Genomic DNA, 22,935 nt, shown 5'->3' with positions numbered 1-22,935 from the left:
AATAGAGAAGAGGGACAGGAATCTTTCTATTCATCAATACAATAAAATACTGCCTGCATTTCTTGCCCAGCATGCTTCTTACAGCTAAAGGGCCAGAAGGGAATCACGTAACCATTCTTAGCAGTTGGAAGACTGGGAAAGTGAACATTTGATTTGATTTTCTGTTCTCTATGTATGAGACATAGAAAGGAAGAAGAAAGTTGAGCATGGTTTTGGGGTGGCCAAGCATTAGAATCTTCCATGAAAAACTGTTGTTTTACAGTATAGTCTGTGCTGACGTGTGTATTACACTCTTGTCATTTTGTATTTGACTTCGTACTTATCTGTGTGTGTTGCTTTCTCTACCCTTGAGGAGAATATTTTCATGATCTGTTACCAGTTTTAAAAATAGATGTTTTATTCCCTTTTTCCATTAGCCACTACCAACGTCTGCTTAACTTACTCAGCAAAGATGCTAGAATTTTGGTTTCCCTAAGTAGGCAACACAGATTGACTAGAAAGGATATTATTTTTGTTTATGTCTAGTTATCTTGGCAAGCATTACCATGTGAAAGAAAATATAGCAGAAGCACCAGATGATTCCGTTGGGATTTTGTATAAGTATCACATTTTATCTTTTGTGGGGTGTGATAGAGTCTCATGTAAGGATATATTTCCAACAGAGCTCATCAACCTTGACTTAGAAAGAAATCCAGTGCCAAAATCTGGCATCTGCACATCAAAGATAAAATTAGTAATACCACTTGATGCAGCGTTTAGACGAAATAGTCAATGAAAGCAGTATGAATTCCACCAGAAGCCTCTGCAGACAGCAGCATCATGCAATCCTGACTTCACAATGACATGAAATTTTAAATGACAACTGTGCTAAATCAGGGAGCCGCAAACCCAGGCCAAGTTTAAATTTAGTAACACTGCCAGTTTACTGAAAATAACCTTCTCCGTAGCAGATTCTCTATGAATTTCAGGTGACCGACTACTTGTTTTTCTGTTCTGTTCAGAGATAATCAGGTACCCGGAGGCTCCAGCACTGGTACCTAACCTTGTCAATGGCGTTTCTGGTGTCCACTTCCGGAGTCTCCCTGGCCAGCTTTGAAATACGTGGAGATTAGAGAGTCCGCTGCATATATTCTTAAAACTTTCCACCGTACGTGCTCAGACTTTTCTGAATAAGCATAAGGATTTGAAGGTAAGTGGATTTTGGAAGTCACTCACGTGGCTGTGTAGCTCTTAATTACGTCAAAAGTGAATATTTACTATATTTAACAAAATATATAAAAGTAAAAGCAGTTATTGAGTATTAGGAAAATAGCCGTCTATGTGCAATTCCATAGCAAAAAAAGGAAAATCAAATACAAAGTTTGAAAGTTGGTATACGTCGTGTAAATGTAAATACAAGTGGTATTCTTGATAACTGATAATCAGCTTCACACAAAAACATCACGATAATCACAGTGGTTCTCAAACTGTAATGTGTGTGAGAGTCACTGGGTGGGGAGAAGGTCTGTAAAATTCCGATACCTGGGTATACTTCACAGAGAGTTAGACTGACTGGATCTCAGATGTGACCCAGCAATCTGAATTTGTATTTACTCACGTCAAAATGATCCTGATGAATGTGCGTCTTGGGCCTTTGGGAAATGCTGAAGTTGGCACTCAAAATAATATGCTTCTGGGCGCCTGGGTGGCTCAGTCTGTTTTGCATCAGACTTCGGCTCAGGTCATGATCTTGCAGTCCGTGGGTTTGAGCCTCACGTCGGGCTCTGGGCTGACAGCTCAGAGCCTGGAGCCTGTTTGGGCTTCTGTGTCTCCCTCTCTCTCTGCCTCTCCCCCACTCACGCTCTGTCTCTCTTTCAAAAATGAATATTAAAAAAAATATATGCTTCTAATTTTCAAACTAAATTATATTAAATTGGGTTTTATGCCATTTCCTTTGGCTACAAGAATAAATAAGGAAGGCACATTTAGCACAGAGGTGCTCAATTAGTGCTCTTTTTGTGACCCCCCACCCCCAAATTGAATTGTTAGTTCTCTTTTAATACTTCTTTTTCAAGTTCAGCATCATGGGCTAGGTCCCAGGGCTCCCTATCTTGCTTTCAGAGTAAGCTTGCTGTCTTTAACCGGTTCTCCGTTCTCTGTAATGTTTTAATTTATTCAGATGTTTATGCTTAGCAGATCAATTCTAAGAACCATCTCAGAAGATAGGAATAATGAGTTATTACCAGGATTGGCTAAGCATTTCTTTATTTTTGAAGTTTATTTTCTTTTCCTCTTAACTTGGGAAACTCAGCCTTAGATTTTTCAAAAGAACAGATTTGCTTAACACATCATCAGCTACTCATTTTCCTTTGCACATAAAAACTTCTAAGTCATGCGCTACCTTAACACAGGTTATACGCACATTTATTGAATATCATTTTATTATATTTCTTGATCTCATTTAGCAACTTCATCTTTACTGTGTGCAATTTTAAGTTAATGAAAAGTTTGGTTTTCTTACTCCGGTGATAAAAGTGATTAGTAGAGACATATTCAGAACAGGAAGTGTGATGATTCCTTAAAGGTACAACATGATATTATTTTCGCAGTGAAGAGTGAAGTTTTTAATTAAAATCCTTTGATTGAATTTCATTTTTTTTTCACCCTATAAGTCTCTGTGTGCACATGTTCATATTGTATACAATTTCTTGTCAGTAAAATATCAAGTGGCAAAAATAAACCCTTAATAAAAAAAAAAGTATATCCCTAGAGTGGCAATTAGCTATACATGTTAGCTATTTGTATTACACAAAGGAAATGAATATAGACGTGGTTAAACAAGGTAGCACTTTTTTCAAGTAATCTAAAGATTTACAGAATTAGATCAACTGTAATCATGAATTTTTACATTTGTTGTCAGTATTGTTCTCAATAGGCAATGCTCTCATTGCCATATCTGATGATAAAATCCTAAAATCTATAGTCCCAAAATTGTAAAATCCTCAAATATGTACTATACAAATTCAATGAAGTTCTCAAATAAGATTTAATAAAGCTTTTAGTGCCAATCTTCTGTAATATTTTTATTTCAGAGAAATATAGAAACTACGCTTCTGCTTTTTCTTTTTTGTGTTCTTTTCCTTTTTTTCCTTCTCAGAAGAGCAGATGGAGAGAGAATGAAATTGTGTCCTCGAGTGAGTCATGTTCATTATCATTGGCATATTTGTCTTAAGTTGTGGCTCCCTAAAGAAAACTTACAATGTAGTTTCAGGGAACCTGAGTGAGACAACCTCCAGACACAGGAAGTAAAATATAACAACAAAAGGATAAATTATAGAAACTTTAAAAAAATTTTTTTTTTAATGTGTATTTATTTCTGAGACAGAGAGAGACAGAGCATGAGTGGGGAAGGGGCAGAGAGAGAGAGGGAGACACAGAATCCGAAGCAGGCTCCAGGCTCCCAGCAGTCAGCACAGAGCCCGACGTGAGGCTCGAACTCATCAACCACAAGATCATGACCTGAGCTGAAGTTAGACGCTCAACTGACTGAGCCACCCAGGTGCCCCTAGAAACTTTATTGAAGCATAGAAGCATAAAGTTTTAGAGCAGAAATGGACCATTAAGATCTTCTAGTCTGGCCCCTCATGTATAATAGCATTTTTTCTCTTCCAAACTTGCTGCATAGAAGGCTAATACAAAAAGCAGGAATCATCAATCTGGAGAGCTGTGATTTTTTAACGAGCGAAACTAAGCAAGTGTTTTTCAGTAATGATTTCTTGGGTAAGGAAGGCTAGAAGGAAATTTTCATCCAAGATGAAGGTTGAAGAGGTGAAGACAATACCTGAGTACTTATTATGTCATTGAACTTAAAATCATCAATTCTTTTAGTTGTCAGTAGATTATCTTTCATGTCATTCATTTAAAAATGAAAACAGCCAATTGAGGTCTACCTCAGGTTTGGTCAGCTTTATATGGAAATCTGATGTTGAAGGAGAAAAAGAGCTCAAAGTAAAATACAGCTTAGGATAGTAGAGCCATCTGGGACCATGCACAATATAGGAGAAAGATTTAGCTATGTAAGAATCTCTAGGAGTGTTAGGGTTATTATGAAATAGTATAATAATGATATTTGTGAAATACCCAAAAAGATTAAAATGTATTTATTATTCTCAATTTAAGAATTTGGAAAGTCATGAACATTTATGTAGTAAAGTATAATTTTTGATGTGTGGGAAATGCTCATAATGTGCTATAAATGAAAACAACAAGTTACAAACCATATTATGATGTGGTCCCATTTTTATTAAAAAAACAACAACAGATGCGTAGGAAGAAAATTGGCATGATATATATCAAAATATTTTCAATGGTTATGCTCAACTGATAAACTATGGTTGATTTTTATTGCTTCTCAGGGTATATAAAACTGTTTCTAAGTATGGATTATTAATGTAATTTAAAAATATTTTTCAAGGGCTGGGAAAATGTTCAGTTATCTGGAAATTTACTTTTGTAGAACTGTAAGGTAGTCCTGAAAATGTTTGTTTAAAATAGTCTTAAAGGGGGGCACCTGGGTGGCTCAGTCGGTTAAGTGTCTGACTTAGGCTCAGGTCATGATCTCGTGGTCCGTGAGTTCGAGCCCCATGTCGGGCTCTGTGCTGACAGCTCAGAGCCTGGAGCCTGCTTCAGATTCTGTGTCTCCCTCTCTCTCTGACCCTCCCCCGTTCATGCTCTGTCTCTCTCTGTCTCAAAAATAAAATAAACATTAAAAAAATTTTTTTTTAAAAAAGAAGAAAAAAATAAAATAAAATAGTCTTAAAGGAAGGCTCTCGATCTTAAACTGATTTAAATATGAGAATGTTACTTACAATTAGAGCAAAATGATTTTTAGATATAACTGTTCATTTGTGGATATTGTACTAAACTAAAATTTTTAATTTTCCCTCTTCATTAAACACTGATAACTTCAGATTATGACAGTTAATTCCTTAGAAATATCCTTTATTTCTTGAATCAGATAATCCCAATGTGCGGTTCAGGAATTTTCTAACTATAATAGCTTGCTCCATTTGGAGGATAATTTTATATGTTTGGTTACATTAGTGTTAATATGTCTTTGTTCTTTAAATCTCCAGCGTAACATACGGTTAGTCTCACCATTATTACTACCAGCTGTGGTTGGCCTATGATTTTTTTGTTCATTCTGTCTGAATCCAAAGTAATTAGCTCTTTAGTTTAATGACAATATTTGTTAATGGGTTTTTAGGGCCAAATTCTGCTGTTAGAGAGTGGGTGGTATATTTGAAGATAGAATCTGGCCCTTATGTTTTAAGCATAAGCTGTGTAATTTGATTTCAAAATGATGGTTTAGAGAGTTTGGGGTAGGAAAACTGAATCTACATTTATCTGAAGTTTCTCAGTTTCAAGAAACAGAAAATGAAAGTGACAATTTATGTAAACGAAAAACAGACCCACTGAAAATTCTCTAATACAGCTATCCTGCATGAGTCATTCCGTACATAGTTGGAATAAGAAAAGAAATGATAATTTTCAAGCAGACGTTAGGTAGATTCTCTTATGTCATGGGGCACATGTTGAGTCCTTTAAGTGCAATGAAATGCTTTTGGTCATTGTATTTTTTTCAGCTTTATTGAGATATAATTGACATATAACATTATATAAATTTAAGGTGTACAGTATGATGATTTGATACACGTATATATTGCAAAATGATTACCACAATAAGGTTAGTTAACATACCCATCAGCTCCCATGATTAAGAGAGCAGATCTTAAATGTCCTCACCACACACAAAAAAATGATCATTGTATTTTTTTAAGGACTCAGTGAAATGAAAAGAACCTTTGCCTGGGATCGCTGGGGTTCAAGATCGGACTCAGCTTCCTAGTAGTGGCATGACCTTGGAGAACTCTCTTTTCCTCTCCTTGGGCTTCAGTTTCTTCATCCTAAAATAAGGCCTTTGTTGTTGATGATCCTAGTGTCCCCTTCCAGCTCTGAAATGATAACTCATAGTGCTTTAAAAAACACTATGGGGAAGGCACAGGACGGCAAGGAATATGCAATGACTTGAGCTGACTGAATAACAAATCATTAAGTCTTGGGGCGCCTGGGTGGCCCAGTCGGTTGAGCATCCGACTTCGGCTCAGGTCATGATCTCGCGGTTCATGAGTTCGAGCCCCGCGTTGGGCACTGTGCTGACAGCATAGAGCCTGGAGCCTGCTTCGAATTCTGTGTCTCCCTCTCTCTCTGCTCCTCCCCTGCTCATGCTCTGTCTCTCTCTCTCTCTCTCTTTCAAAAATAAACTTAAAAAAACATTAAAAAAATAATAAGTAAATAAATCAGTAAGTCTACTAAAAGGTACTTTGGAGACATTTTGGCCTTAAGAACTCACCTTCAATGAACGACGTGGTACTTTTGGCCTATGCTGGGGGGTTATGTGGTAGAGACTATAGGCTTGCTCCATTGGAAGTATTCAAGGAGACCAGTTTTGGCAAAAGTTAAAAAAGGAAGCAAAACTCATCTAATAACAGTTGAGATATCTAACAATGGAATAAGATGCCTTGGGAGATCATGAATTCGCTGTCATCATAGGAAAGAAGGTGGATCCCAAGGGTTATATGACCTGCCAACTGCCTTTCATGGTATAAAAGCTAGAAGCAAATATACTGAGCAGAGAGGAACTCAGGAAGTGCTGTTATCAATGAGCCCTCCTGGAGGTCACTGTTGGAGGACAAATTCCATCAAACCTAGAAGTGACCATGGCAACAACTGCAAAAGAACTGATTGTGAGCATTGACCAGTTTAACCCTAAAACTAAATCTGAAATACGTATGTAGATGAGGGTGGCATACAGATCATACCAGCAAAACTCCCTATAGATCTAAAGCAACCAACAAGAATTAGGAGGATGTGACAGGAGTAAGTGGTATATTGGCTTTACTCTTAACATCTAGGGATTGGTGGGTACCATTTCCACCTGACAAAGCAAGTTCTAGAAGTATTACAGAGTAGGAAAAAAAGGCACTAAGAAAGTGATGTCCAACATTAGGTCACAAAGAATGGGGGAAGAAAGAGGGGAAAAAATGCTTTTTCTGTGCTCATAATAGAGAAATGGTCAATATTCTAAAGATACAGAAGATCAAAGTTATTATATGAAGTTACTGACTTCACATATATATGTTATTACATGAACTTAACAAAGTCATAAATTAGAAGTAAATGTGCACCCTATTAAATATGCTTAAGAAGCTACATATAAATATCAAACAAGGTGAACAGACCATATAGTGACTGATTTCCAAAACCTTTAGCAGAAAACTTAAAATATTATGGAAGAATGTCCCTGTCATATCTTTCATATTAATAAATGTAAAGAAATGCATTGATTTGTTTAAAAGAAATTCTTTTTAGACATTTTTTAATGTTTTATTTATTTTTGAGAGAGAGAGCATGAGTGGGAGCTGGGGAGGGATAGAGAGAGAGGGGAACAGAAGATCCAATGCAAGCTCTGTGCTGACGGCAGCAAGCCCGATGCGGGGCTCGAGCTCACAAAGTGTGAGATCATGATCTGAGCTGATGTCGGACACTCGACCAACTGAGCCGCCCAGGCACCCCGAAAGAAATTCTTTTCGATTAGATCACAGTGCAGAAGCAAATTATAAGCTTGAATACAAGGATGAGACCAAAACAAAGTTATTAAAAATTTTTTAAATGAAAGGGTAGGTGAATACAGCCTAAATATTTTAGGAATTCGAATTTTACTACCAGAAAAGGTAAAATTTAGGGGCACCTGGCTGGTTCAGTCGGTGGAGCATACAGCTCTTGATCTTGGGGTTGTGGGTTTGAGCCCCATGTTGGGTGTAGTGATGGCTTAAGAATAAAATCTTTAAAATTTTTAAAGAAAAACCAGAAAAGGTGAAATTTGGGGCCAAAAAAACATTAATTAAGACAAAAGAGGGACTTTATAGTGGATACTCATATAATGAAGGCATACAGTCATAAATAAATAATAGCTTTAAGGGCTATCATAGAAGTTTGTTCAGAAAATAAACCTAACTTCTGAAAACATCCCAAGAAATAGCCATCGTCCATATTTTAGTCCAAAAAGTAATATTCTCTGCTATAAAGCAAAACACTTATATTCAAATTTATTTTCAAGGGAAAATATTTCTGTATCAAAACAAAACTACCTATTAACCAAAAATTAAGTACTTGACTGAGGGCGATTTTTTTTTTCATTATCAGCACAAAGGAGTTACAAGTTGCTTCTCATAGGAAGAAAACACAAACCATAGATTCCACTAAACATATACATTAAACTTATTTGATTTGAAAGAAAATGGACTGTTCAGACTCCCCCCCCCAACCCCGACAGGCATTCTTTTCTTTTTCTAAGTTTATTTATTTATTTTCTTTTAAGTTTATTTTTATTTTGAGAGAGACAGAGACAGCACCGGCAGGGGAGGGGCGAGAGAGAGACAGACAGAGAGAGAGAGAGAGAGAGAGAATACCATGCAGGCTCCACACTGTCAGTGCAGAGCCTGATGCAGGGCTCAAACTCACAAACCTTGAGATCATGACCTGAGCCAAAATCAAGAATTGGACGCTTAACCAACTGAGCTATCCAGACGCCCCTGTTGTTTTATTGGTTTTTTTTTTTTAACATTTATTTATTTTTGAAGAGAGGGGAGACAGTGCAGCGGGGGAAGGGGAGAGACAGAAGGAGACACAGAATCCCAAGCGGATTCCAGGTTCCAAACTGTCAGCGCAGAGCCCGATGCAGGGCTTGAACCCTAAGTTCATCACCTGAACTGAAGTGGGACTCTTAACCAATTGAGTCACCGAGGTGCTCCCCACTGACAGGTATTTTTAGCAGCGGGATATAGTTGCAGAGTTTTTGCAGTTAAGAGGTTTCTGCTGAGCAAAAATTTTCATTCTGCTTAGGAATGCAGATTGTAATTGTTGCTGCCCTCATTTTTCAGATTCCTAAGTTCAGTAAGGAAACAACTAGGTAACTTTAGTTCTAAGTTACCACACCCTTCAAGCATAGTCCCGTCAACTCAACTTAGTTATCATGCAAAGCCGCTTAGCCTCACAAGTGAAATGGAATACAGTTGAATTGCTTTTCTAATGTAATACCTATTTATAATAAATGCAAAGTGGTGTATGATGGCAGACTTGGTAGAGCATGAAAAATTATGAGGGAAAAAAGCTTATTTTTTTTTTCTGACCTAAAATTGTGAAGAAATGTCATGTATGCTAGTGGGTGCCACTCCTATTAAAATAAAAAGAGAAAAATATTCAAAACTAAAAATTTAATACATTGGCCTTTATGATCTATTACTTCAGCAAAAAGAAATTTAAATGAAGCTATTATATTTCAGAATAGCATTTTATTCCTAGGTAGCACAGTTTTTCTAATTTACATAAATTCTCTCTAGTTTAATTTCTTTCGGTCCTACTAGGCCTCAACCACATGGGCCAGAATCCCCTCACTTTTGTTCGAAAAAGTAGGGGCGCCTGGGTGGCTCAGTCGGTTGAGCGACCGACTTCAGCTCAGGCCATGATCTCGCGGTCTGTGGGTTCGAGCCCCACGTCAGGCTCTGTGCTGACAGCTCGGAGCCTGCAGCCTGCTTCCGATTCTGTGTCTCCCTCTCTCTCTCTCTGCCCCTCCCACACTCATGCCCTGTCTCTGTCGCAGCAATAAACATTAAAAACCTGCATATCAAGATAATCCCTTCTTTAAAAAAAAAAAAGAAAGAAAAAGTAAACATGGCTCAAATCTCATCCTTTGTCTGCTGACGGTAGAAAAACCAAGTCTGTAACAAATGCAAGTTAAACTACAGAAATCACACATTACCATAAAGTAGGTTACTAAGGTTTTGGTCTTATCCTTTGAGTAAGAACATTCTAGATGGTAGTTTCATTCATCAAGTCAGGTGAGATGGTGCCTGAGCCGATGTTTTACAACCGCAAGCTGCTCTGTCTTCATGCGCATGCTCAGGTAATTCTGTTTGCTCTTCCATTAACTGATCTTCGTTCATGAGTAAGGTATGTATGCCAGGCCACGACAGCTCCATTTTCATTGTGCCTGCTCAATATTGCCAAATGTAAGGATCGATTTGTACAACAAGAGAAGCAAAGGTCTATCTATGCCCGATAGGTAATTTATAAACTGTACTGGCTTGAAATGTATTTGTTTTTTATGCATAGTAGTGTGATTCCAGCCGAGAATCAAGACCCATACCTGGATACGTGATAACCCGGTGTAAACTTCATTTCTTCATTCATTCAACAAGTATGCGGGTAGTAACTACTAAGTGCCAGGATGTTCTAGGACTTGAGATGTGTCCGCGAACAAAACGTGGCCATTTGGCAGGGGGACATGCAGACAATAAAAATTAATCATAACAAGTAAGTGAATTACATAATGCTATAGACAACAAAAAGGTATGAAAGAAAGAGAACGAAGTAAGACAGGCAGGGAGAGAGTGATAGGATGCAGGGCAGTAGGAGCTGATCTGATACTGTTGTACCAGGACCCGCTCCTCTGGCAGATGTTTTTCCATGTTCAGTCTGGCTGTCTTGTCTTTCATTTTGAGAGGGAGGGGGCGGATGGGGTGCAAGTGAGTGGGGGGCAGAGATGGAGACAAAGGAGAGAGAAGCAGGGCTCACCCCAGGTGGGGTGGGGCTCATGTTTTACCAAAGGGGGGCTCGAGCTCACCCCATGTGGGGCTTGACCTCACAAACCATGAGATCATGATCTGAGCCAAAGTCAGATGCTTAACCCACTGAGCCACCCAGGAGCCCCCAGTCTGGCTGTCTTAAAATCAGAATATGTGGATTGGACTTGGAGGGTGGAATCATTATTACATGACATTTCCAAATGTTCTTATTTTAATGACAAGCTCCCATACATTGACATTCATGCTTGAGATAATTACCTTAGAGTTTACCCAAATTAAAGCAATCAACTTCATGTGTTTTCTAAGTTTTAGCTTTAGAGTTCTTTGCTTGGTTTTATTACAGGTGATCTAATTAACAAGTGCTCTCCAAGTAGTACTGTGGAATTTCCAGGGGGGGTCAAACCGTGAAGAATAAAAAATGATCTTAAATTTAAATGTTTTCCTTTGTCCTGAGACTTTATAATTTATGGAGTAGTTTTAAATTATGGCATGACTATAGCCATAATCCTTGTCAGTGATGTTAAGCGATGCCAAATTAGTTCAAAAAGGTCTAAACATCCCATAAGAATATATTAACTTTTAGAATTAATCTGGATTTTGAAAGTAGTTAGGACCCTTGAGATAAGATTCTTGATTATCAGAAAAATGAGGACTGAACTCTACATTTGAGTACGCATTAAAAAAAAAAAAAAAACCTGGGGCGCCTGCGTGGCTCAGTCAGTTAAGCCTTCAACTTCGGCTCAGGTCATGATCTCGCGGTCGGTGAATTCAAGCCCCACGTCACGCTCTGTGCTCACAGCTCAGAGTCTGGAACCTGCTTTGGATTCTGTGCTCCCCCCCCTTCTCTGCCCCTCCCCCACTCATGCTCTGTCTCTCAAAAATAAATAAATGTTAAAATTTTTTTTTAAACAACCTAGAGTCATTTTGAATTTATTCATATCGTGATGCCACTTTAAGAACTATTTTTATGTGGCACCTGGGTGGCTCAGTCGGTAAAGCATTCGACTTCAGTTCGGCTCATGATCTCACGGTTCGGTTCGTGAGTTCAAGCCCAGTGTCAGGCTCTGTGCTGACAGCTCAGAGCCTGGGGCCTGCTTCAAATTCTGTTATCTCCCTCCTTCTCTGCCCCTCCCCAGCTCACACCGTGTCTTTCTCTCTCTCAAAATAAATAAACATTAAAAAAAAGAATTATTTTCATGTTGATCATCGTGTGCTACCAATGCTATAGCATCACAGCCTCCTGGGACTGGAAGCGATCCCAGAAATTGTCTTCCAACTGCTTATATTTTGCAGATGTGAAAACTGAGTCCCACAGAGGGTACTTAATTTGTGCAGGTTAAATGGTATGTGCAGTTCTAGGAGGCCAGTTAGTGGTAACACTGGGACAGGAATACATCCTTTAAAATCCCAGTAGAGTTTGTTTCCAGGTACATCCCTCTATCTGAGATTTTCCATTGCTTATTATTAAAATAAGGTTTCTTTTAAAACAAGGAGTTTTGCTGATACCTTTGAATTCCACAAAGTAATCTTAATGGTGTGCCTGCACTCCCAGAATGGTCTTGCTTATTTGATAACCTCTTCAGCACTACCAGAATTACCTTTAAAAAAAAAAAAAAAAAAAAATTTAGAATGATCTTTTGAGATTTCTTTCTTTGAAAAATAAATGAAATTATTTATGAAGCCATGAAATTAACTTACCTGTTCATCAGTAGATGCAGCACAAATGAAATGCAACTGTATTCGTTTTCAAGGAATTGTGGAAGGAGAAAGTTATAAATAGTAAAATGCTGAGTTTAGAAAGCAGCTTAAGTAACATCTGGGCCCTGGGTCCCTTGGCGTCCTTAGGAAATGATACGGGCTCCTGTGAGAGCTGTCTGAATCCTCAGAAGGGAAAATTATGTAACTCATTGGAAAATAATTTTAGTAGATTTAATAGAGCAGAGAGGCAGTATATTCAAAACACAAAAAGAAAAGTGTAAAAAAACTGCTAAGACCAGGGAGTTTTATATGCCAGAAAAAAAACCAAAGAAAAAAACAATTAAATCAGTATCAATTAATTTCCTCAGACAGCTTCTAGTTTAAGCATTACAATACAGCTTAAAATGTTGTACATTCTGTGCTTAGAAATGGATTCTAAATTCGCTTGCAGTGAACGATATAACCATGGCTTTATAAGGACAAAGTTGGGCTTTCTCATTGACAGAAGAGAATTTTCATATGTATTTCCAGGCATATTATTTATTGAACTAATATAATTTAAATCTTAAGTGAATTAAAAAGTATGTGTAACATTAGGTATGTGGCTCTAAATGATTGATGATGATGATTATGGAAAACAGCTGTAAATACCTGGGGTCCAGCCGACTTAATGAGTACTTGTGAACTTACCAAGGTTTTGATGGTTTTGTCTGATAGTGAATGAAGTTCACCGTACAGTCTGACCAATTTTTTTTTTAATTTTTTTTTCAACGTTTATTTATTTTTCGGACAGAGAGAGACAGAGCATGAACGGGGGAGGGGCAGAGAGAGAGGGAGATACAGAATCCGAAACAGGCTCCAGGCTCTGAGCCATCAGCCCAGAGCCTGACGCGGGGCTCGAACTCACGGACCGCGAGATCGTGACCTGGCTGAAGTCGGACGCTTAACCGACTGCGCCACCCAGGCGCCCCCAGTCTGACCAATTTTTACTTGCTATTGTGCACTTGTAAATCCTATAAGACTAAGACACTAAAAACTGGACGTTCTATCTATTCCAATATTCGAAACACAGTTCAATTAAAGTCTTCTGTAGTAAGTAAAGTTAATTGAAAATTATAATTTAAAACTACATCTGGTTCTTATTAATGTGATGGCTAATTATTAACATTCTAACATTAGGCATTTTAGGCTAATTGTTTATTATTTTCAACAATAACAAAACAGATGTTTAAGAAAATACAAGGCTAATATATTTCAGATTACCAATGAAGAGGAAAACTGAAAATAACTGATTTATGCTTATTTTTGATTGATTGAATTCATTTTGTCTGAAGCCCTTAGTGATGTCTTTGGAAATTTCTGTCCCTTTTTTTTCCTCTCCCCCCTTCCATGAATATTTATGTGATTTAGAAGGCATCACATTTTTTGCATATTCTTTTCCCAAAGGAACATTTTTTCCCCCATTTTTAATCACTTCATAGGTGAATTGCTCTCTGATAACCAAGGGAATTAGTGGGCCAGAGTTCCCTTTTATGTAAATCTAGGTGATCAGAGTGTCTTAGTTTGCCACTTGAGCTGAATAAAATTGAATATACCTTTGCCTTTCATTGTCTTTTCACACATTATGTAAATTGGTAAGAATAAAGTAATGTGATTGAAAGTATGGTTTGACAGACAATATCATGTAATATAATATCCAAATACTTATAAGCTAGAAATCGTGCCTTGAGGCACCACATTTATTGTGAATGAGCATTTGCACTTACACATTTTTGTCTAGAGCTCAGACTTGCATAATAAATCACTTACTGTAGAAAGTAGAACCAGTTTCAAAAGGGTAACAAAGAAATAGCAAATGCCATTTCTTCCCGCAAAGCGCTTTCAGTCTATTTGGGGAAGTAACGCACAGAGACATAAGAAGGAAGTCCGGTTACACAGAGTTAATAATAATAGCAATTCTATATGGATTGACATGGACATTATAAATTCTCTTTCTGTATTTTATATGTAAATAAATGCAATACATAGAAAAGCGTAATCCAAAAGTGGTACTCATGTGCATTTCCTAATAATTTGGATGCAACATAAGAAAGTCATGAGGCGCCTGGGTGGCTCAGTCGGTTCAGCGTCCAACTTCAGCTCAGGTCATGATCTCACGGTTTGTGGGTTTGAGCCCTGCGTCGGGCTCTGTACAGACAGCTCAGAGCCTGGAGCCTACTTCAGACTCAGTGTCTCCCTCTCTCTCTGCCCCTACCCACTCACACACTGTCTCTCTTTCTCTCTCTCTCTCTCAAAAATAAATAAACATTAAAAAAAATTTTTTTAAGAAAGTTCAGTAGTTGATTCTTAACAGGAATCACATAATACCATCTCACCCTAAGCCAGATCAAGGCATCCCATTCCCTGCTTCGTCGGCATGGTCTGTGTGGATTCCAGCTCACTCCCAGCTCATCAGGAAATGGCATTATTCTTTCAAACCTTCATACCTATTGAAAGGCTCCGTATCTTTCAACCAAGTTTCCTCCTTTCCAAAGGAATCAAAATTTTAAACACTGAGGTTTTGAGTATTATTTATTTTCTAAAGAAAATTATTCAAACCAATACATATTTGAGTAAATGTCAAGGACATTTGTCACTGAAACTAGAACTGCTTAGTTATTCAGATAACAAAATGAAAATATGCTTTTTTGTTTTGCTTAACCTTGGCATAGAAAACCATCTCATTTTAATGGGAAATGTGGGGGAGTCCCATTTTGTCCTGGTTAGTGATAGGGCCATCCGTGAATGGATTTGCTGATACAAAACAAGGTGTTAAAGAATAGCAATTAAGAACGTGACCTCTGGAGTCAGATTGCCTAAATTCAAATCCCCAGTTCTGCTACTTACTATCTGTGTGACCTTGGACACCTTCAACTTGCTAAGTCTCAATTTCCTCATATGTAAAATGCAGATGATAATGTTGCCAACATCAGAGGACTGTTGAGATTAAAGGAGATGAGTCACGTAAAGTACTTTGTGGGCTCAATAGATATAAACCACTCACATTTCTACTATTCCACATGGCTTCTCTCTTCTCAAAAATGCAATCTTGTCATGCAACGCTTTGAACCCTGACTGTTCCTTCATTTCCATTGTTTCCATTAACGTGGAAATGAAGAAACTATAAATACATAACTTTATGTAATTGTATAATTACAACCATGTATACACTATGTACGTATATATATAACCATATAGGAATTGTGAGAAGATTCAAGTAAGATTGTCTAATGGAGTATTTTTGTCCTCAGGATAGTGGTTGCTTTAAATCTGCAGCTTTGGAACAGAATTTAAATGACACCTTAATGGCTTTGTCATCATAACCACATAAGAGGTCTGGCAAGATGTGTAAATCTATGCATATGGGCACAGTTGGCAAGCCCTTTGAGTTGAAATCGAACCCACCCAACAAGTTGTTTCATCAAAACAGTGCCTGGAAATGTTTGCATTTTGTGGCGCGGTGGTTGGCTTTCCAGCTAAACCCCTCAGTGAGCGGTGAGTGTGTGCAGTCAGAATAGCGTGGGGCAGGACACTCTGTCCCTCCAGATTGGGGAGCAGCTGGAGGGAGTCATGCTTAACTGACACTTGACAGCTGTCCATCAGCTTTTAATCACGAGAAGAGCTTCGTGACGCAGCAGCTGCCTTTGGCAACCAGAGACCCCAAAGAGAAAATGCAACTGCCTGACGTAGCAAAGCTTCCCTTGCACTCGCCCGGGCTCCCAGACCTTCCAGTGACTCTGGAATCTCTCTCAGCTAAAAACATGACCTTCTCTGAATCCAGGAAAGAGTTCTTTAGGAGCACTGCACTTTCTCTTTCGTTTTTCAAGGGAGGATGATGATTCTTTTCTGTTTCTGGGCGCTCGTGAAGATTTTCTGGGTCAGACTAAAGAGTCCATCAATAACCATTGTGGCTGAACAGACTGGCTCGCCTGCACCCATTAGCTCCCTCTCTAGTTCCCTATCTATTTGTAGATAATGAGACAAAGGATGTGAGACGACAGGATATACCTGTGGCTACTGTTATGTAGACATGCTGATGAGTGGAATCTTCCTTTTAGCAAAGATTAAACATATCGGTGGAATGTCTCCTGATCTGCATCACTGAAGGTTTGTTTACTGTTTTGGACCCGCAGAGTGTGAAACAAAATTGACAGTCTGCATCCTAACTGAAGGTGCATGCGTTTATAATATGCTGGTTTTATTTGTGCATCATTGCATCGCGCTTTGCCAGACGTTGTGAAGAGACCACTGCAAGTTAACAAGTCGCTTGCATGGCTGCATGCATGATTTCATTTACTCCAGGGTCTAGCCAGTGCATTCAGCTTTATTTGTTAACCTGGCAGAACATTATTTATTAATGAGTTCTTCATGCTTTATTAAGCCTAATGTCAAAACACCTCCGTGGGACCCTAGCAGGCATGTTTTCCCTTTGTGGAAAAGACCTTCCAAAGAAAATGAAAAATTATGCAGCAATGTGCCAGTTAAAACCCAACAGATATCAGTTCAATTTCTCTTGAACCTGTCAGATGCTATTTCTGAATCTTTGGGAAAGATCTGAAGCGAATGCAGAGGAGAACTGAAATTAGAGAATGTCAGTCATTAGAATCCCTTCAAATCAAAGCAAAGCTTCTGTGGCCCCAGGAAACGAGTGGACTCTTTAGCAGGCCAAAGCTAACAAGTTCAGCAGGAGGGGGAAGCACAGATTCAGTCTCCACGATAGTAGTGAGAAACTACGGATTTAGGCAGATACCGTAATAATTTGAGATTAGTAACAAAGTGAAATAACAAAGCACGTCTGAGCCAGAAGGGGAATGGGCACAATTCTAAAACTATGCTAGGACTTTGCGGGAGGAGCTGGTGGGAAAGGAGAAAAAGCTCCTACTGCTCTGGCCAAGGAGAACAACCAAAGGGTATGATAGCAAAAAAACAAAAAACAAAAAACAAAAACATGGGTCTATCAGCTGAGCCTTGTCCTGGTTTCATGGAGCAGCTCTTTCAACAGAGCCAGATAGGTTATAGCATTGGGGAAATCCAGGCAACTGGAGATACCAAAGAGTAGGCGAGTCTGGTATCATACTATGAAGCAGAACATACCATCAGTCACTTGTAGGGAGAACCAGAAAAGGAGCCAACTGGGATTCAGGGTTCCAGGCAAGAAGATTGGATTTCTCTGTCCTGAGTTTCTTAACAGAAAACTACAAGACAGAAACCCTGGTGTTAAGAGAGGTAGGGAGTAATTACTTTCGCTCAGCGATCTGCGCACAGGGCACAGGACAGATGAAGTCTATTTTTAGTGAGATCCGACAACAGTCGTGCTAGATGCTGAGACTGAGGCTGTGTCTGCCCTTCCTGCCGGCCACCAAGTATCCGCGTGCCCTGATTAGCGCCAGTGATTTCTGCTCTTCGGGGCATGGAGAAAATGGGCTCAGATACAGTGTCCGCAAAGAGAGCTTTGTGTCTTATAATTTTGCAGTCTTGCCCTTCTAATAACTTAAAGTTGCCATGGCAGACCGTTCACTAAGCAGATAATATAGACGTTGTTACTATTCTAATTGTTTCTGACATACAGGTAAGTAGTGATCTTTGAGTTCTTATCACGTGCTACTGGGAATAAAAACATGTCCCACTGACAAAACTTATGTCTGAGTGAGGAAATACCCATGTACAAATGTAATGTTATCATATGGCAAAAAGTTGTCAAGGTCATGAAGGAGAAAGACAGGCTGAGGAACAGTCACAGTTTGGAGGAAGCTAAGGACATATGACAACTCAATGCAGTGTGGGATCCCGAATTGGATTCCGGACTAGAAAAAGTACATCACTGGAAAAACTGGTGGCATCCAAATAAACTCTAGAGTTTAATTTTAAGTATCGTACCAGGACTAATTCCTTCCTTTTGCCAGGGTGGTTACGTGAGATATTAATGTTAGGCGAATCTGATTGAAGGATATAATGGGAACTCGCTGCAACTTTTCTATAAGCCTAGATTCATTTCAAATTAAAAGTTTAAAAATTGATACATCCTATAGGGAAGGTGCAAATGCATACATGAGATAGAAAGATCATGAAGGGGCACCTGGACATCCAAAGATAGGAAAAGGCTATTTCCAGGGAGAGAACAGGATGGGTCAAGGCATGAAAACAGGAAAAGAGAGGGCTCTTCTGGGAAAGAAAAAAAATATATATATATACAATGAAAGCATTATAGCCCACGTGGAAGGCTTGGGATATAGTTACAGGCAAGGAAAGAGGCAAGAAGGTGAATAGAACATGGAAGATTAGCAAGGAAATTGATTTGCTTGAGTTCATCACATGTGAAGTGGGGGGCAGAGACGGATTGGGGGGTCGTCAAAGGTAAAATTGGGAAAGATTTTGAATGCCAAGCATTGGCATTGACCTGCCTCTCCCATGCCACAAAGTAGCCCTGGGCACGTGTCAGCTTGTTCCCCAGAGACTATAAGTACTTTACAACTGGAACCGTGTCTTATATTAGGATATCTGGGGACAAGTGTATAGAGGAAATATTCTAGGTTGGAATGTTGCAGAGGAAAGGGAGGAAGCTGCCAAGAGAGCCTGAACCTGCAGGCCAGAAGACAAATGCCTGGGAGAAGAGCAAAGAGGGCATAACAACTAACGTGAAGGCTCTACGACCCACTGCGGTGGGCAAGTGAAGGGAGTTAAAAACACAAGGCAATATATTTAGAGTTAACGACTGTTGCTTAAATGCTCGGAGAGAGAGAAAATTGAGTGAGAGTTCTTTGATGGAATTGCAAAAGTAAACATGTCTAAATTAATCAGAAGTCTACTGAAATGTTGAATAATATTGGAAACTGTGTTTGGAAGCATTTTTGATCCAGTTAATATACTTGTTAATAGGAAACCCTAAAGTGCCACCACCGCTTTTGTTTTTCCCACCAGGACTTACAGCGTTTAGATATTGGTGTTGTGATTGTAGGGTTCAAGAGGAGGAGTGGTAGATGAGAGGAGTGCTCATTGCTTTGGTACAATAAATGGGAAAAGAACCCTAAAACATCAACATCACCACGTACCCCCTCACATCCTAACCCAATGCCAGGACTCCCCACAGGGAAGAGCCAGTAGGGGTTTGGAATATCCACCCTGACCGTGACCACAACTTTGCAGAAGGCCGGGCCTGCTCTCATTGAAATCACCTCTGTGGTTCCTGGAGGCAAGAGTCCTACTAACTGTCTAACTCGTACAGAGTCCCAGGTAAGCCAACGGCTCACCTGTTAGCAAGCTGAACCTCCATCAACACAGACCTGTGTGATCTGGGATCAGTGAGAGGCAATTACAGACCATACACACAGCCATGCCTGAAATACAGAATTCCGGGTGCCTGTTCTCACATCAAGTCACTCCCGAGCATGACAGTATGCCTCTCTAACGTATTTCCCTTAAGGATGCAAAACAGTGCAGGGGATATAACCTATGCACATGTCACGTGAGGGTGCTTTTTCCTCCCATTCATTACGTTTTAGACATTAGCAATCACCTTACATGATCTTTCAACAATCCCAAAGCCTCTGAGCACTCCGAGTCTATTTTGGATTCTATTTGATTCTTCTAGCTTGGCCTGTTGTGCCAAGTATTTTCTGTGCCACTACAGTGTCATAAATGGAAATAGCTTTTTGGTCCTTCTGTGTAATCCAGAAATGAAGCTAGTTTTTAACACGTTTCCTCCTGACATGTATAAAGTTAAACACTTGTCTTGGAAAATGAAGTCTCTATTTTCACGGAATGTGGCATAATATTAAGAAATATATTCAAGAGACTCATAAAAAATTCCTGAAGTTAATAGAAAGGAAGCTTACTTAGATGGGCATCATATAAAATGTTCGTAAAATGTTATCTTTAATTTTATTATAGTGAAAGTTGCTTCTACAACTGGTCTTAGAAACCAGTGACATCCTGGAAATCAAATCTGCAGATGATATGAAAATCCGAGGAATACCACATACCGTGGAAGCTAGCATCCAGACTTAGATCTGCATTGGCTACAACGCTGAGCCAAATCTGGGGCAATAAAACGAAATGAGAATAAATGAAAAGTTGCATCCTCCAGTCAGTCAAAAGAAAAAAATAAGTGCATTGGGAAGAACCTGGAAGAACCACACACTAAAGATTCTAGCATTCATTCAATTATTAACAGTATGAGTTAGTGAGATGATGTCACTGCCCCAAGGATCTGAGAGGACCTTAGATTCAATTTGTAGGAAGAACATTTCCAGAGCAGAGAGGATGACGGTTTCTCCTGCTGTAGGTTGAGCATCCCCACGGCCATGCTGAAATATCGCAGGATCCTGTGACAGGTGTAGTCTAACCGGACCAGAGACAATATGTGTTGGGAGTAGGGCACCTACAACTGTAAAAGGCTAATAAGGAGCACCCTGCAGGGATGAGAATGTTTGGGAGAAAATAAGATATAGTGAAATATAGCAGAGGACTGAAAACCGTCTTCAATATTGGCAGGCCGCCATGGGGAGCACGGAGGAGAAGCACACGACAGAACAAGGGGAAAAGAGTAGCTGACACAAGTATGTAAACCACGTCTCAATTTATGTGCAAATTGTAGAGTCATTACGGGCGAGACGCCCACAGGCGGCAAGTTGTCCCTGATCTGGCAAAGGCCCATCGACGTGCCACCAGTGCCGAGGGAGCTCTTCCTAAATGTGCCTGGCCTGTGTGATCTTGGCTCCTGGTCTCTCTGAAGGGCCACAGTTTTTTGTACCTCCTACACCTAGATCTGAGAAATGGCGCAAGCCTTAATGGAGCATGGTTCATCTTAGGAATACACCAGAGGGTCCATTTGCCTTCTGGAAATGTAAGGAAACATCAGTTTTTCTACACTAAGCCATTGAACGCAGCCCCTAAGCCACTTCTGGTCATCGTAGTTGGTGTTCGCGTTGCCACTGCTTAAGCTGGGGAAGTGCTAATAGTTTTTCTTGTCCATCATTTTCTCAGTGATAAAAGCAGCTGCTAAGAGGCTAAAATAAGCTAACATCCCTTACGACATGAATTGTGATCACAGATTTTTTTTTTATGCATTTTGTTGTTGTTCATTTAATTGAAGGTCCAAGACTACGATAGGCTTTTGCTTTCAAATTATGCAGTGAAAATGTGGGATATACCTAGAGGGGCACACAGATGAGTGGGGCTACAAAATCACTTCTGCTCACATGGAACTTTTATTTCCTAATTCCAGTTTGTAATTACTACTAGTAATGAATATTTTATCTACGCGTTTTAGCAACCTTTCCATTTGACTCCATCTGGTCTCTTCGCAATCCCATCTTGACATTTTTGCCACGGATGATGTATCAATTTTGCCACCTTGGTCCTTGACAGAAAAACCAGAGACCATGAACAACCTGGGCACGATGTCAAAATTCTGTTCGAATGATAGGTTCCATGGATTTTAAAGATAAGTTGAAAGTAAGTTATGCTATTACATGAGAATTGCCTTGAAAGGAGGAAGACCTTGACCTTTACGCCACTGCTCGCCAAAACACACAATTAATCATCTTTGTTCCTATTTTCTCTTCATCCCTTCCTTCTCCCACTTCTTCCCTTTCTTTCACTTTTTCCTTCCTGATGCCCAATCAATCAGTATTTGAAGTTATATCCTTCCATGGATATTTCTAACCAACTTAAATTCAAACTTGCACACCAATTCCTAGCATAAAGGATTTCAAAATAAAAATTGGAACAAGAACAAGTACTTTTCATCTTCTGCTTAAGCAGCTTTTTAATTACAATGAGTACCCAGAATTTGAATACCAAATTGTTTATTCTAGGACCATTTAGTGAGTTGGTAAAAAAGAAAGACAATACTCAGTAGAAAAGCTGAGAGTATACAGGAAGAGAAAATGTAGGAAGAGGAAACATAAAAAAGGAGAAAATTGGGTCAGAATACTTAAACGCTTGAGAATTATACACAGGGAACATATTTTTAAAAAGAAAGTTATGAAAGAGAAGATAGACAAGGTTTTTTTCCCTTCCATGTTAAAAAAAAAAAAGGAGAACTACGAATGAATATCTTTTTAAAGATTTAAAGTATATAATTAATAATTCTCAAAGCAAAACAGTGCCCAAATTTAGCATATGTTTAATAAAACGTTGCTTAACTGAATTGAATCAACTGCAGAGAATATATGGTTTCACCGAAAATACAGAATGGAAGAAAGAGCCTTATACACATTTCACTTTGGCAATAATGAAGTGATTCTGAAAATGGGTACAGCCCGCATGATCGCCCACCCACAATTCCAATGTACTGTAACTGGGCTCATTGCTGTGCTCTTTTGTGGGTTTCAACCCTATTCTCCCTGTTTGCCTTTAGCTAGATCCAATGTATTCATTGCCCAGGAATATTTATTGAGCTTCGTGTAGTTCTATAACCACCATATATGAGAATTGAACATATTGTAATTCAAGGCAATCTCTGATCTTTAAAAACTGATAAAATTAATGGTATCTCTTTGCATCATGATTT

At 39.0% G+C, this 22,935-nt stretch overlaps 1 protein-coding gene across 1 annotated transcript in view; it reads left to right on the top strand.

The window, feature by feature from the left end:
* Positions 1-965: 965 nt before the first annotated feature.
* HS3ST5 (heparan sulfate-glucosamine 3-sulfotransferase 5) overlaps positions 966-22,935 on the top strand; it is a 153,128-nt gene continuing 131,158 nt past the window's right edge. Inside the window, exon 1 of the mRNA XM_043592155.1 lies at positions 966-1,189. The gene's annotated coding sequence lies outside the window, so the exon portion shown is untranslated. The remainder of the gene's footprint in view (positions 1,190-22,935) is intronic.

This window comes from Prionailurus bengalensis, chromosome B2 (genome assembly GCF_016509475.1).
Source record: "Prionailurus bengalensis isolate Pbe53 chromosome B2, Fcat_Pben_1.1_paternal_pri, whole genome shotgun sequence".
Taxonomy (NCBI): domain Eukaryota; kingdom Metazoa; phylum Chordata; class Mammalia; order Carnivora; family Felidae; genus Prionailurus; species Prionailurus bengalensis.
The sequence above is the reverse complement of the archived record's forward strand: the minus strand, read 5'-3'. Positions and strand labels throughout refer to the sequence as shown.